General features: G+C 41.9%; 1 pseudogene; it reads right to left on the minus strand.

The window, feature by feature from the left end:
• Nucleotides 1–7,948: 7,948 nt before the first annotated feature.
• On the minus strand, nt 7,949–9,019 carry LOC115900719 (annotated as a pseudogene).
• Nucleotides 9,020–16,367: the final 7,348 nt, after the last annotated feature.

Raw genomic sequence — 16,367 nt, forward strand, 5'->3', positions numbered from 1 at the left:
TATGAGCACAGACTTTGGAATGTTAGTGTCACCTAGCATTATGAGCTAGTATTCTCCTTTTGTTTCTCCATAACATCCCCTCCTGCTTCCCACAGATCCACTCTCCACTCATTTCCATCCTGTCTTATGCCACTTCGTGCTTGTCCCTTCTAGAATGCATCTTTGGCTCCCCTGCGTACACACTTCTAGTTAGGTTTAGCAATGGGGGGCACCTGATGGAGCCTGGACGTGAGAGGAAGGTGAGGTCTGTATTTCTTCCCTCTCCCTCCCTGCTCGGGCACTGAGTATCTGGCAATAGCTGCATCTGTCTGTTACTTCAGTGGTCACTCTTCCATAGCCCCAGTTCTCAGTGGGTCCCATAGCATTATTTACCTTTGTTCCTTTAGCTCCCATCAAGGAAGATGGAGAGACATTCTCCTCACCAAGGCATTAAGAAATGCACAGGTGAGGGGAACAGTGGCGTGACTGTCAAGTTCTGTGGTACCTACTGTCTGCAAACTGGAGGTCATGGCGGGAGATGCAGCATGGATTTGCCCTCGCTGCTGTCAGTGAGAAGAACAGGGTTCTGGAAGAGTAGAGGACAGGCCGTGGGACTTGGCCATCTAGAGACAAGGCGGGAGGGATTTCCTTGAGAGGTAGGGATATGTGGTGGTTACTAATCATTGTGAGGTGTCTGGGAATGTAATGGATGAGAAATCTAGTAAGAAATGAACTTTTGCAATAATTAGAAAAGCTCTAGTTCTGAGGACAGAGACCTGATGGAGTCACCATAGTGGGAATTTATGACCTGGCATCCAGTTGAGCTACCTGGAGCTTCTTTTTTTTTTTTTTTTTTTTTTTTTTTTGAGACAGAGTCTTGCTCTGTCACCCAGGCTGGAGTGCAGTGGCCAGATCTCAGCTCACTGCAAGCTCCGCCTCCCGGGTTTACGCCATTCTCCTGCCTCAGCCTCCCGAGTAGCTGGGACTACAGGCGCCCGCCACCTCGCCCAGCTAGTTTTTTGTATTTTTTAGTAGAGACGGGGTTTCACCATGTGAGCCAGGATGGTCTCGATCTCCTGACCTCGTGATCCGCCCGTCTCGGCCTCCCAAAGTGCTGGGATTACAGGCTTGAGCCACCGCGCCCGGCCACCTGGAGCTTCTTGACTGAGGGGAGATGGATCCCTTGAGGAAGAGTGAAGCCTTCAATGGTGCCGCAAGTGTATGCTGTCAATCTTCCTCCAAGCCTCCCCCTGAAGGACCTGAAGTCATTTATGTGGGTGACTGAGGAAAGGGAAATACTCAGAGCTTCAGTGGCTTGTTGGATTCTGGCTCTGAAGAATGGTGACCTAAGGGCACCTGTGGTGGCCATGAAAATGCACTACTTGCATCTCCAGCAGCAGGAGGCCTAACGAATCAACAGCCCCGGCTGCTGCACTCCGAATTGAGGACTTGGTGACATTTCCCCCGCGTCTGTACTAGCCCATGATGAGGAAAGCCTCATATCAAGTCCTCCCAACAGAACACCCCTGATGACTGATGAGGATGTCGAAGCTGTTTTCCTGTGGCAGCTGTGACTTTCTTTCTTCAAAGTCTGTTTTGTTCATGCACATTAACTGATTTATATAAAATAGAATAAATGCCTAGACTCCCATGAGTCCATCTTCTATTGATAAACTCTAGTTCTGAGGACAGAGGCTTGATGGAGTCAGTATAGTGGGAATTTGTAAGTTGGCATCCAGTTCAGAGACTTGGAGCTTCTTGACTGAGAGGAGATCGGGTCCCTCTGGGGAACAAAGAAGCCTTCAATGTTGTTTCAAGGGTATCCTGTAAATCTTCCTCCAGGCCTTCCCAGAGGGACCTGCTATATGACTTGTGATACAGTAACCCCAAATTCAGAGTGTTCTGCTCTACTCTGAAGAATGCAATATCTTAATCCTCTGGATTCAACCCAGTACCAATATTTGTGTGTAGCTATGCACCTTAATAGACCAAAGCTAATTAGATGAGGAATGGTAGGCCCAATTCAACCGTACAGGCATCAACCATATCAGCATACAGGCATCCCTCTCCCACCGTTTCATTTTTGTCTCCACTCCAACGTCTTCTCCATTTTGTTTGTATTAATTTTCTATTGCTGCATGCTAAATTACTGGTAACTTTTAGAGGCTTAAAGTAAGACTGATTTATTTTCTTGCAGTATCCACAGATGAGAAGTTGAGGCCTGGATTAGCTGGGTCTTCTTCTCAGGGCCTCACAGGCTGAAATTAGGCTGGGTTTCTTTCTGGAGTTTCTGGGGAAGAACTTGCTCTCTAGTTTCCTCAGGTTGTCAGCTGAGTTCAGTTCCTTGTGACTGTAGAACTGAGATCTCTGTTTTCTTGCTGACTGTCAGCCAGGGGCCTCTCACTGTTCCTGGAGGCCTCCCATGTTCCCAATACATGCTTCCTCCAGCCAGAAGAGGAGAATCACCCTGCATGGAAACCCTCCTGCACTTCACATCTCTCCAGGAAGACCTCAGTCCCTCCAAGGAACTCACCTTCATTAGGTCAAGCTCATAAGATCATCTCTCTGTATTAAATTTGACTGATCTGAGATCTCGATTACATCTGCTAACTTGTTTTTGCCATAAATTGTAACACAATCCCAGGAGTGATATCTCATCACTGGCTTTAGTCTACACTCAGGAAGAAGTGATTATATGAGAACAAAGATCACTGGGGGTCATCTTAGGATTCTACCATAATATTATAAAGGCACAGTAATTAAAAGAGTATAACAGATTTCTGCTTGTTCCTGTTAGAATAAATCATATCAGACTAATCCTGCCTCCGTAAACAACCATAAAATTGTTTTCAGACAGTGGACAACAGGCAGTACAACAGGAAACTTAAGGGGGAAGCCCCAAGATTTCCTAGTTCTTTAGGGAGAATTTTTCAGCAGCTGCATCGTGGGCTAGAGTCCACTCAGAGCAGGACAGCCCCACTGAGTGAGAAGGCAGAGATCAGAGTTCCAGTCCACTGAAGCAACTGCAGTCTGTGGGGCAGGGCAGCAATGAGGAGACAGCTATTCAGAGGGGCAGGTGTCGAAGTCCATGAGGGGTTCCATGTGCATACTTATCAAGGGCGGGACTGTACCTGCACAAGGAAAAGACAAACAGATTTAACAGAGGGGTGACTGCTATCAAATTGAGTTTGGACCAGAGGTACTTGAGGTGGAGGAGGGTTGGGGAATGGATGATGGAGTTTCTGCCATCCAGGGTGGGAAGAACTCACGCACACCTCATTAGCACCCGGGTATCCAACTGAGACACTAGAATGACTGTGCTTTAGGAATAAGTGTCACACTTTACAGTAAGGCCTATTCTAGACCAGCCCTAGTAAAGCCTAAAACCAAACCCTGACAAATCCACAAAGCGCTGAATTGATGATTGCCAAATTAGAGGGTCTTGGGAAATGCTGTGGGCTTTCCATGAATTCATTTTAATAAAACATAAACCAAGTCCACATAAGTCCAAAGTGATCAGACAGTAATTTTCGTGCCCACTAGAACAAAATTAATTCACACAATCAATGACACAAGTGAGCCAAGTCGACATTTAAGCAAAATACATCTAAGAACAGCTAACAAATGCCTCTTCTCAAACTCACATGGAACATTCACCAGGATAAACCACATATGCTGAGCCATCCTTAGTATTTTCTGTCCTTCCTCTTTGACTTGTGTATACTGTGCTCAAGCTCTTAAAAATTATACACTTTAAGTATTCACTTTAATGCTTATGTACTTTAATGCATCTCAATTGCATGTAAGTTATATTTCAATATATTTGTTAAAAGTTTGTAATTTAAAAAACCGTCCTAGCTTGATTCAAGAAATCTTTTTTATATTTAAAAAATATAATTTTATATATTATCAGGGCAAAAGAGAAAAACCATATGGTAACCTTATTATACACAGTAAAAGTGTTTGGCAAAATTGAAAACTTTTTTCATGATTTATGAAAACAAACCCCAGAAAACTCTCAGCATGATAAGAACAGAAGGCAACACTTCCAACCCCATTAAGAACGGATTTGACAAAAACTCACAGGTAACATATTAAATGGCGTAAGATTGAATGCTTTTCTATTAAACAAGGGAAAAAAGTAGAATATCTGTTGGTACTCTTTCAATTCAGCATTATAGTAGAGATCTAAATCCATGCAATAAAGTAAGAAAAATAAATAAATAAAAGTATTGAAAAGAAAGTATTGAAGCTGTCTTTTTTCACAGATAATGGCTGCGTATGTTAATAATCCTAGAAATCTACAAAAATCTACCAAAAGTAATTAGTGAGTTTGATAATGTTACAGAATATAAGCTCAGTGTAAGTAGTCTTGTGTATTTCTATATATTAGCAATGAATATTTGGAAAATGAAATAAAAATACAATTTCATTTAAAGTAACATCTAAATACATGTCATGCTTATAAATAAATTCAACAGGCTGGGTACAGTGGCTCACACCTGTAATCTTAGCACTTTGGGAGGCTGAGGTGGGCAGATCATGAGGTCAAGAGATTGAGAGCATCATGGATAACATGGTGAAACCCAGTCTCTACTAAAACTACAAAAAATTAGCTGGGTGTGGTGGCATGTACCTGTAGCCCCAGCTACTGGGGAGGCAGAGGCAGGAGGATCACTTGAACCTGGCAGGCAGAGATTGCAGTGAGACGAGGTCACATCTCTGCACTCCAACCTGGGTAACAGAGCAAGACTGTGTCTCTAAAAAAAAAAAAAAAGAGAGAGAGGGAGAGGGAGGGAGACACAGAAGAAAGAAAGAAAGTCAACAAAATTTATCTAAGACCAGTACACCAAAAACTACAAAAAAATTGCTTTAAGAAATTATGAAAGAACAAAATTAGTGGGGAGATAAACCTTGTCATGGATCTGAAGAGTTATGTTTAAAAAGTCAGTTTTTCATCAATTAATTTCCAGATCCAATGCAATTCTAATAAACATTCCAAGCAACATTGTGGTAGAAAATTATAAGTTGATTCTACTATTTATATGGTAATGTCAATGATCAAGAATAATAAAGGAGCAATATTATAAGAGAATAATGGTGAATGAATTCACTACCTATTTCCAGAATTACTCTGCAGCTATGAAAATCATGTGTTTTGTTGAAAAAAATAGAATATATATCAGTGGAAGGGAAGAGAGAATCCAGAAATAGATATATAGATGTCTAATTAATGATTCTTAGGATATATGTATGTATACACCCCCCCACATACATATATCTTTTTGAAGATTATCTATCATCATCTCCAAATAGGGAACATTAAGAGAAATAAAAGGAAACCACAATATTTATCTCCAACAAAGGGCTTTTTTAGAGTATGTATATATGTATGTATATGTATATAGCAGTCTGATAAACAGCACAATGAAACAATTTCTCTAAAGACTTGAATAGATACTTCAGAAAAGAAGATACATGAATGATCAATTAGCGTAGGAAAAGATGTTCTACTGTTTCGTCATCAGGGAGATCAATCAATACAACAATGAGATACCAGTACATATCCATGAGAATGGCTAAAATTTAAAAGGCTGAAAATAGCACATGTTGGTGAGGATATAAAGCACTTGGAAGTCTTAATACTTGTAGGAATGAAAGATGGTATGACTCCTTTGAAAGTCTAACAGTTTCTTAAATGTTAAACATATACAAATCAGATGGACAGTCCTTCCATTCCTAGGAATTTACATACTGTGTCTGCACAATGATCTGCGTGTGTTTCCAGACTAAACTGAGGGACGGGCTGCTATGTCTCGTGGCCCAGCAAGGAGATGCAGATGAACTGGGGAGGAAGAGAGTTTTTACTTCTCCAACTGGTTACAGGGAAAAGGCCTGGAAATTATCACCAGATCAACTTAAAATTACAAAGTTTTCCTGAGCTTATGTACCTTCTAAGCTATATGTGTATATGGAAGTGTGCATTCATCTAAATATATACGTGATTAACTTCTTTTAATCTAGAACTAAGGTCTGAGTCCTGAAGACCTTCCTCTGGAGCCTCAGTAAATTCACTTAATCTAAATGGGTCTAGGTGCTGGGGACCCTTATCTTGTCTTTTGCTAAATCACAGAGGTTTGGGGAGTTCGTTCAGACCTCCAATAAACTTATTTGTGGAGGCCTGGGGAGTTTCTTCAGACCCCCAATAAAACTTGTTTAATACTAAATGACTCCTGTTAAGAATGCCTTTGTTATTTTGTCATGCTTTAAGGCCCAGGAAAATCCTAGGCAAAACTCTTGGTGGGCTTTTGTTACATTCCAGCCTTTGTATAAGGGCACTGGCCTTTTTTTTTTTTTCTCTCTCTCTCTCTTAATATTTGACTGAACCACTCAGTTGGTACTGAAACAGTTGTTAGGAGTCCTGTGGTAGTGAGACCTGGCCTGCCATGTGTAGATGCTCATGGTAGTTTCTTCATACTAGCCCAAACGTGGAACGATAGGAATGTCCAATAACAGGTGAAAGTATACACAAACACGGTATAGCCACACAAAGGAATACTACTCAGCAATTACAAGGCATTAACTGTTGATGCAAATACTCATATGGATGGATTTTAAAATTATGTTGGTGCATGAAAGAAGGCAGACACAAAAGAACACAGGTATAATTTAATTTATAGAAAATGGTTAAAAAGAAAATGGACCTGAAGTGGCAGTGGCTCCTTAGGGCTGAGGGTAGAAAGACCAATGAGCTGCATAGGGGTACAAGAAATTTTGGGGCATAGGGAAATTCCTTTATTTTGGTTGTGGCAGTAGTTCCATTAGTGTACACATTTGTAAACATGCATTGAATTACACATTGCACATTTTAAAGTGATGCAATCTGTTGTACCTAAATTATAACTTCATAACGTTGATTTCATCATCTTAATTTCTCCATACTAGCAATTAGCAGCTAGAAAATGAAATGCGCCGGGCGCAGTGGCTCAAGCCTGTAATCCCAGCACTTTGGGAGACTGAGATGGGCGGATCACGAGGTCAGGAGATTGAGACTATCCTGGCTAACACGGTGAAACCCTGTCTCTACTAAAAAATACAACAAACTAGCTGGGCGAGGTAGCAGGTGCCTGTAGTCCCAGCAACTTGGGAGGCTGAGGCAGGAGAATGGCCTAAACCTGGGAGGCGGAGCTTGCAGTGAGCTGAGATCCAGCCACTGCACTCCAGCCTGGGCGACAGAGCGAGACTCCGTCTCAAAAAAGAAAAAGAAAAAGAAAATGAAATGCAATAAAACATAATAGAGATTAATAGCTGTAATCATTACATGCTTAAGAATACATGCAATGAAGCGGGTACAAGGCCCCTAAAAGCAATTGGTGAGAAAAATGAAAGAAGACTAAATAGAGAAATATATATCATATTCATTGACTGGAAGATTCCATGTTGTTAGCATATTACATCACAATTCTGATTAATATTTCTAGTAGGAGATTTTAGAGAAATTTAAAAGCTAATTTCAGAATGTATTTGAAAATCAAAGAACCTACAATAGGCAAGTCGGTCTTGAAGAAGCAATAAGTTGGAGGACTTACTCTGCTAGACTTCAAACCTGATTTTAAAGCTACAGTAATTTAAAAACGGTCGTACTGGTGTAAGTGTTCATAAATATATCAAAGTAAAAGAATACAGATTCAAACAGTACGCCCACATATGAACAGTTATTTTATTTATTAGTAGAATCTTTCTTATTCATAAAAAACCCTCAAAACAAAAAATTTTTCCAAACACACACAGGAGGGGTATGAGTAGGGGAAGGTGTCTGTCCATCTATCCCTGGCCCCCAGCCCATGTGGTTTTGGCAGCAATAAGGGGTGTGGGGTAATGGCCCCCAAAATTAAAACGGTGCATGTGTGTATGAGAAGGAAAGGGGGGCAAACTATGGGGAGAGGTTGAGGGGAAGGAACAAAGGAGGTCAGTACTGGGAACGCTGAAGGAGGGAGGCCATTTCATAACATTTATTGTTGATGAAACTGCCTGGACGCCTACTTTGCCCATGAGCAGGCGCCTAGCGTCTTGGCAGTCATGGTGCCAGTGACATTGAAGGTGGGGGCTCCACCGATGCTCTTGGTTTTAAGATCCACGGTCAGTTCCCCATCCTGCAGCCGTGAGTCCGGGACCACAGTACATTTCTAGCCCCCAGTGTCAGCCCATTCACAAAAAAGCTTGACCAGTCTTTACCAACCAGGACACCAACCTCAGCTGGCGTGATGTTCACGAAGGTTTTCCCTGGGATGGTGGCCCAGATGGAGGGCGAGTCCTTGTTGCCCACGATGGCCGCGTCCTAACAGGTCCGGTCCACCACGAGGCTGTGGATAGAGGCATCCGCCTGGCCGTTGTGCTGCTGCTGGGGCTCCTCTGGTCGCTGCTGCTGGGGCCGCCTGGGCTGGCGGGCAGGGAAGGCGGAGAGCTCGGGGCAGGCGCTGCCCTCCTCACTATGGCTCTGCTAGCTGTGCAGCGGCCCTCGCACCGCCGTATATATGTATATAATATATATAAAATACATACTATACTTTAAGTTCTAGGGTACATTGTGTTGTAGGTTGTGCAGGTTTGTTACATAGGTGTATATGTGTCATGTTGGTTTTCTGCACCCGTTAACTCGTCATTTACATTAGGTATTTCTCCTAATGCTGTCCCTCCCCCAGCATCCCCCCCCCCCCCCGCCAGGACAGGCCCTGGTGTGTGATGTTCCCCGCGCTGTGTCCAAGTGTTCTCATTGTTCAGTTCCCACCCGTGAGTGAGAACATGCTCGCACCGCCACTTCTAAATGTTTTAAAAACAAAGGCACCAATGCCCTTCACTGGGGAAATGAAAGACTTTTAAGTAAAATGATTTTGATTGAAATAATACTTGTTGTTTGAAAAATTTAATATTAACAACGACTCTCTATCATACTTTGAAATTAACATGTGAAAGTTAAAATTAGAAACCTTGTAAAGGAAAATGGGAAAATATTTATTAGACTAGATACTGTAACACTCATCACAATAAGAAATCCATCAGGCCGGGCGCGGTGGCTCAAGCCTGTAATCCCAGCACTTTGGGAGGCCGAGACGGGCGGATCACGAGGTCAGGAGATCGAGACCATCCTGGCTAACATGGCGAAACCCCGTCTCTACTAAAAATACAAAAAATTAGCCGGGCGAGGTGGCGGGCGCCTGTGGTCCCAGCTACTCAGGAGGCTGAGGTGGGAGAATGGCGTGAACACGGGAGGCGGAGGTTGCAGTGAGCTGAGATCCGGCCACTGCACTCCAGCCTGGGCGACAGAGCAAGACTCTGTCTCAAAAAAAAAAAAAAAAAAAAGAAATCCATCGAATTGCACTGCATTTTTAAAAACTTTCTGCTTATTATGTTGTTGTTTAACAACTTAAAAGCTATCTGTAGACCAGGAAGAGCAAATAATTATTTGCTATATAATATAGCAAAAAATATGTATGTATGAATGGACGCATTCAAAATATATAAAGAACTCCTTTAGATTACAAAGAAAATGACAAACACCCCAGTATATAAATGAACATAAAAATCTGAGAAGATATTTCCCACAAGAAGATGTCTAACTGAACATTAGGCATGAGAAAACCGAAATAGGATAGCACTACACACCTGGTAGAATGGCTATAATTTAAAAGACCGAAAATATTAAGTGTGTGGGAATGTAGAGCAACTGGAAATGGCCTACATCTTTCATAGAAATGTAAAGTAATACAGTTTACTTTGCAAAACTCTGGGTCTATTTTCTTCCCATTCACCAAGCAACTCCATCTCCAGCTATAGAATCCCAGGAAAATAAGTATGTATCTTCACAGAAATAATTGTATGCAAATATTCATAGTTACTTATACACAGTAGCCAACAACTAAACCTGTCTCCCATCAGAAAAATGGATATCAAATTGTGTGATAATCATACAATCAATAGGATATTACTTGGCCAAAACAAAATGACACAAGGGAAAAACACAAAGAAATTAGTGTCATATATAACCACCTGAGTAGGAGAAGTGAAAACAAGAGAACATACTAAATGATTGCATTTGCTTATTTTTTTGAGATGGAGTCTCACTCTGTCGCCCAGGCTGGAGTGCAGTGGCACGATCTCGGCCTCCGACTCCCAGGTTCAAGAAATGTTCCCTGCCTCAGCCTCCCAAGTAGCTGTGGTTACAGGCACCTGCCAGCACGCCTGGCTAATTTTTGTATTTTCAGTAGAGACAGGGTTTTGCCATGTTGGCCAGGCTGGTCTTGAACTCCTGACCTCAGGTGATCTGCCCACCTCAGCCTTGCAAAAGTCTTGGGATTACAGGCATGAGGCACCAGGCCCAGCCAAAATGATTCCATTTTTATGAAGCACATGATCAAGCAAAATTAATCTATGGTGACTGCTCTAGTTTAAATATTGGTCCCCTCCAAATCACGTTTAAATGTGGTCCTCAGTGTTGGAGGTGGGGGTTAATGGTAGGTGTTTGGATCATGGGAGTGGATCTCTCATGAATAGATTAATCCCCACCCTGGGAGAAAGTAGTGAGTGAATTCTCACTCTCTTAGTTCCTGTAGGAGCCGGTTATTAAAAGGTGCCTCTCACCTTTACTTGCTGTCTTTTGCTTCCTCTCTCAGCATATGATCTCTGCACACTCTGGTTCCTTTTCACCTGCTGCTGCAAGTGGAAGCAGCCTCAGGCCCTCATGAGGAGCAGATGCGGGTGCCATGCTTCTTGTGCAGCCTGCAGAACTATGAACAAATGCACCTCTTTTCTTTATAAATTACCCAGCCTCTGGTATTCCTTTCTAGCAGCACAAAGAGACTAAGGCAGTGACAACATTCAGAATATATTCTTCGTTGGGGGATGAGTATTGACTGGCAAGGACCACGTCAGAACTTTGTGGCATGGAGGAAAATGTTCTCTGTCTTTAACTGGGTGTTATTATACAATGTACAATTATATTAAAATGTCTTAAGCTGTACTTTTAGGTTTTTTGCAGTATACTCTATGCAAATTATACCTCAGTGAAGAACTGTTAGCATACAACAAAGAGAGAGATACAAACACTCAAAAATTGAAAACTGACAGAAAATAGATAACAAATATTGAGCCTAGAAATAAGAGGGATCCATTGAGAAGAAACCAAAAGCAATGGAATAGAACAAAGATTTTAAAAAGTGTCATACAAAAGAGTTTTAAATTTCAAAGTTTGACATGATATTAAAGTGGCACACTGTTTCCTTGGGAAAATCAAGTGAGAACCACAGACTGAGACGAATTCCCGCAAAGGTATGTAAATCAGTTTGATCTAATGGTACAAGATTAGCTTTGAAGGCCAAAAGGAACTGGTTTCTAATTCTTGTTCCTCTCCTCACTAGTTTTGTGACCTAGGGAAATTTTCCAATCTTTCTGAGTTTGTTTTCTCATCAGGAACAGGATAATACCTAAGTAACAGGCTAGTTCATAGATTTAAATATGATCACGTGGCAGCAGACATGAACCATAATTAATTGTTAAGAATATATTTACACTGAACTCTCCTTTTTCCATGTGAAAATTGTAGACAAACAACAATTGACAGAGAATAGACAGAATGTTCTAAGATAAATATTATTCCTTTGTTTCTGGAAAGAAGTCGCACATACAGTAAAAATAATTAGAGAGGACCTAGTTCATATTGAACAATCTTCCCCAAACCCTGAAACAGGTCTACTTTCTAACACCAGAGATGTCTTGACTGAGTCCAACCCCTGCAATCTCCTCTGTCTGGAATAGACAGAGGAAGTTTGCTCCAGCCTTAGAACAGCATGGGCTGGCAAGCGTTCTCAGAGAGGCTCTCAGCTTCAACTCTAAAGGGCCTGAGGAATATGTGCAACTGGGTCGGGTTAAGGCCAAGCTGAACCACATGACCAGGGCTCTCACCAGCGCCAAAGTCAGTGGAAGGATATCAGTCCCCAGAGCTCTGTTACAGGCCGTGGATGCTCCATGGAGGGGTGGTGAGCCTATGAATAACAATCAGGAGAAACATGGGTAATGGACAGGAGGCATAAATAAACCAAGTCCACCCTCCTCTACAACCCAGGAAAGTTCTCCTTCAAAAAACGATGTCTTGAAGAAAACAGGTACAAATCTTTGTGACTTTGGATTAGACATTTTTTAAGTAGGCACAAACAATCCAAAAATAGATGGAGAAATGGACTTCATGAAAATAAAAACTGATATGCTTCAAAGGACACTGTCAAGGAAGTGAAAAGATAATCCACATAATGGGAGAACTATTTCCAAATTGTATATTTGACACAGGTCTAGTACCTAGAGTATATAAAGAATTCATATAACTGAGCAAGAAATGACAAACAACCAAATCGAACAGTGGGAAAAAAGCTGTGAGTAGAGGTTTCTCTAAGGAAATACACAAATGGCCAAGAAGCACATGCTCAGATGTTCAATGTTTTTCATCATTAGGAAAATGTAAATTTACACCAAAATGAGATACCACTTCACACCCACTACTGTGACTTAGGGAAAAAATAAGGACAATACATGTTTGGAAAGTTATGGAGAATATGGAATTCTCATATATTACTGCTGGGAATGTAAAATGGCAGAGCTCCTGAATTTAGTGAACAGTGTGTGAGTTCCTCAAAAAGTTTAACAAAAAAAAAAGTTAAACATAAAGTGACATATGATGCAGCAATTGCACTCCTAGGCTTATAACCAAGAAAATGAAAAACAGGTTTTCACTCAAAAACTTGTACAAAGCTGTTCATAGCAGCATTATTCTTAATAGTTAAAAAGTGGAAACATCTTAAACCACCATCAGTTGATGAATAAACAAAATGTGGTGTAACCGTATAGTGGCATATTATTGGGCCATAAAAGTTCATGTACTGATGCAGGTTACGAAGGATGAAACATGAGAACAATATGCTAAGAAACAGATGGAAAAGGCCACAGTTTGTGATTCCATATAGAGGAAGTGCCCAGAACAAGTACATCTGTATCTAGAGAAAGTAGATTAGTGGTTGTCAGAGACAGCAAGAAGGGGGGAATTGAAGAGTGACTGCCCGTAGGTACAGGCATGGTTTTTGGCATTATGAAAATATTCTGGAATGAGGTAGTGGTGATGGTTGTGAAACTTTTGGAATATGGTCAAAGACTGAAATGCATGCTTAAAATGGTGAATTTTGTGATATATGAATTATGCCATAGAAATAATAATAACAGTAATAAAGCAAGGTGTCTTTCCACATCTCCATGTCCTGTATTTTCATTTAAAAAAAAAAAAAAAAGGAAAAAAAAAAGCATTTCAGGCCAGGCTCAGGGGCTCACTCCTGTTATCCCAGCACTTTTGGAGGCCTAGGTGGGAGCATCGCTTGAGGCCAGAAAGTTCAAAACCAGCCTGAGCAACATAGCAAGACTTTGTCTCTATGAAAAATAAAAAGTTAGCCAGAAATGGTGATGTGTGCCTAGAGTTCCAACTACTTGGAAAGCTGAGATAGGAGGATCACTTGAGCCCAGGATTTCGAGGTTGCAGTGATCTATAATCACCAGTACATTCCAGCCTGGGTCATAGACCAAGACCCTGTCTCAAAAAGGAAAGAAAAAGAGAAGAAAAAAAGCATTTCGCTTTAATAGTAAGTGACCAGAATGTGATGCTGGCAGCATGTTGTGAGGAAATGTATTAGATGAAAGAAGTTAAATTCCAGAAGTTGTCCTTTTTTCAGAAATGAGGTATGAGGGAGAGAAACACGTACTTGGAAGGAACTGACCCAGCTGAATTGGAAAATGTGAGAAGAGGGTGGGGAAGAGGCTGCTCCACCTGAGATCTGGCTCCAGGACTTACAGCAAGGGGAACTTGGGCAAGTTACAGACTCTCTGTGCCTCACTTTCTTCATCAGCAAAACAGAAAGAATCATCCCTCCCGGGCGCGGTGGCTCAAGCCTGTAATCCCAGCACTTTGGGAGGCCGAGACGGGCGGATCACGAGGTCAGGAGATCGAGACCATCCTGGCTAACACGGTGAAACCCCGTCTCTACTAAAAATACAAAAACTAGCCGGGCGAGGTGGCGGGTGCCTGTAGTCCCAGCTACTCCGGAGGCTGAGGAAGGAGAATGGTGTAAACCCAGGAGGCGGAGCTTGCTGTGAGCTGAGATCCGGCCACTGCACTCCAGTCCGGGCGACAGAGCGAGACTCCGCCTCAAAAAAAAAAAAGAAAGAATCATCCCATCAACTGTAACGTCAGTGCTATCAGTGGGTCCCCAAATTCAGTGCACATCCTAGTCGTGTTAACAAACACATTCCAGGCCCCACCTGAGCCCTCTGAATCAGAATCCCTGCAAGGAGGACAATGAACTTGTATTTGCACCGACTTTCCCAGCTGTTTCTTACTTTGATGAAGTTGGGGATAGGACCCATTGAGCTGCATCACATTATTCCAAAGCCAATACACAACAGCAGAACAAGAATATTTTCAATGCAGTCTCTAAAGCAGAGGAGAAACTGTTGAGGGAACCTAGAAATAAAGGAGAAGGAGATCTGGTTTGCTGGGCTCCATTTAAACTTTATTTTGAGTACAGCAGAGCCACGAGCCCTTCGGGACACATGCCTGGGGCAGTGACAGTCCAACGTTGGAAGAGTGGAAGCCCTAGTTTGAAATTGAAGCATGCTTTGAGTAGAAATTAAGTTGACCTCTTTTTGCACAGCAACATGGCCGATCTTGCCTCAGCTGCTCCACTTACAAGAAAAGGAATCATACTGCTAGGAATTCAAACTTCAGCAGTCATGGGTAAGTGAGGAAGTCTTATGAATGTATTCTAGCCACCTAACAAGAAACCTGAAATTTAGCAAGCTCTTTCAATTTCAGGACAGTTGTGTTCACTAGATCAGAGGCATGAAGAACAGACCCCTAAAAAGGGAAAGTGTTCCTTTCAGTTTTAGGACATCACTGGAACATTAGGGAAGTGGAAACACAGCTGCCTGCTCTAGAGTATGGGTTGCCTTTGTGTCTGGAATGTGTCTGACGTCCTGATCCCTGTGTCCATTTCAGGGAGCCTTGGGAGGAGCCTGAGTCACTGATGGAATTGGACAGTGCGTGGAGATGCTTCAGCAGGACGAGAGTAAGTGCAGGGGCAAGTCCAGGTCATACTGAGAGAGAATGAGTGGTGTTGATGGGGACAGACAAAGGTAAAATCCAAGGTTTGTGCTTCATCTTCAAAAACTCAAACTAATAACAAACTTGGCCTTATGAGAAATCATAAGTATTTTTCTATTTCCATGAGAATTTAATCTCAAAAGAGGAATCAGAAAAATATTAAGTCCAGGGCATAAAACCTAAACCATTGCTCATATTTATTCTTTCTATATAGAGCAAAGTGTAAAATCATCTCCATAAAACATACACGGTGGTTATAAAAAGGCAAAAGGCTTAGTGAGAATCATTGGTATTCCATAGAAGAGTGAATTAAACAGAGCCAAGGGAAGACCCAAGTCTCATACTTCTCTTGTGTATTCCAAAGTTTCAGGGAAATTCTAGGTGATAGAGGTTATTTCCCATAATGTTAAAGCAAGGTTTCAGACACTTGAGAAGTTTGGTCCCAGTACTCTAGGAGGGCACACCTCTGTCCTGGAAAATAATCCAGGTATGTTTACTCTCCCTGTGACTCATTCTGGTCATTCTTCCAGCATCACAAAAACCAAAAAATGGAAATATGTCCAAATACATGATTTGCTATCCCTCTTCTTCAGGTTTCTTACCTGTTACATATGGATAATAGCATTACCTTAAGCATTATGGTGAAGATACAACGTCCAAATATGAGCACAGTTTTGAGCAAAATGCCTTGTACGAATTGGTCAGTGAATATCTACTAAATAATTATGGGAATATTTACTGAATTATATGGATCCTAGGAATAATGACTGAATAATGACTGATTGCTTTTATTGGCAGTGCTGAAAACTCATCCCTGTGTGACCTCAAGTAAGCCATGTAACTTGGTGAACCTGCAGTTTTATCATTTTTAAAATGAAGAAACTTGACAGATTTTCATTATGACACAGAACGTCAGGTCTCCCAGACCCCGGAAAATACATTTACTTAAAGCTGTTGATACATCTCAAAGCAGTATCCTTACAGTGTCATTGGAGGACAGTGCGGGCTGCAGTGAGACACGCCTTCAAATGGGATTGATCCAGTCCTCGTTCCTTCACTTCCACATGAATGCTGAGCGGCCCAGGATCACACCCAGTGCACCCACAACTCAGGCAAGTCCAGCAGCCAATCCTAGGAGAGCTGGGCTACAGAACAGTCTCCCAAGTTCCAGGTTCACAAAAGCTTGGTGGGGATGGAA

Source organism: Rhinopithecus roxellana, chromosome 12 (genome assembly GCF_007565055.1).
Source record: "Rhinopithecus roxellana isolate Shanxi Qingling chromosome 12, ASM756505v1, whole genome shotgun sequence".
Taxonomy (NCBI): domain Eukaryota; kingdom Metazoa; phylum Chordata; class Mammalia; order Primates; family Cercopithecidae; genus Rhinopithecus; species Rhinopithecus roxellana.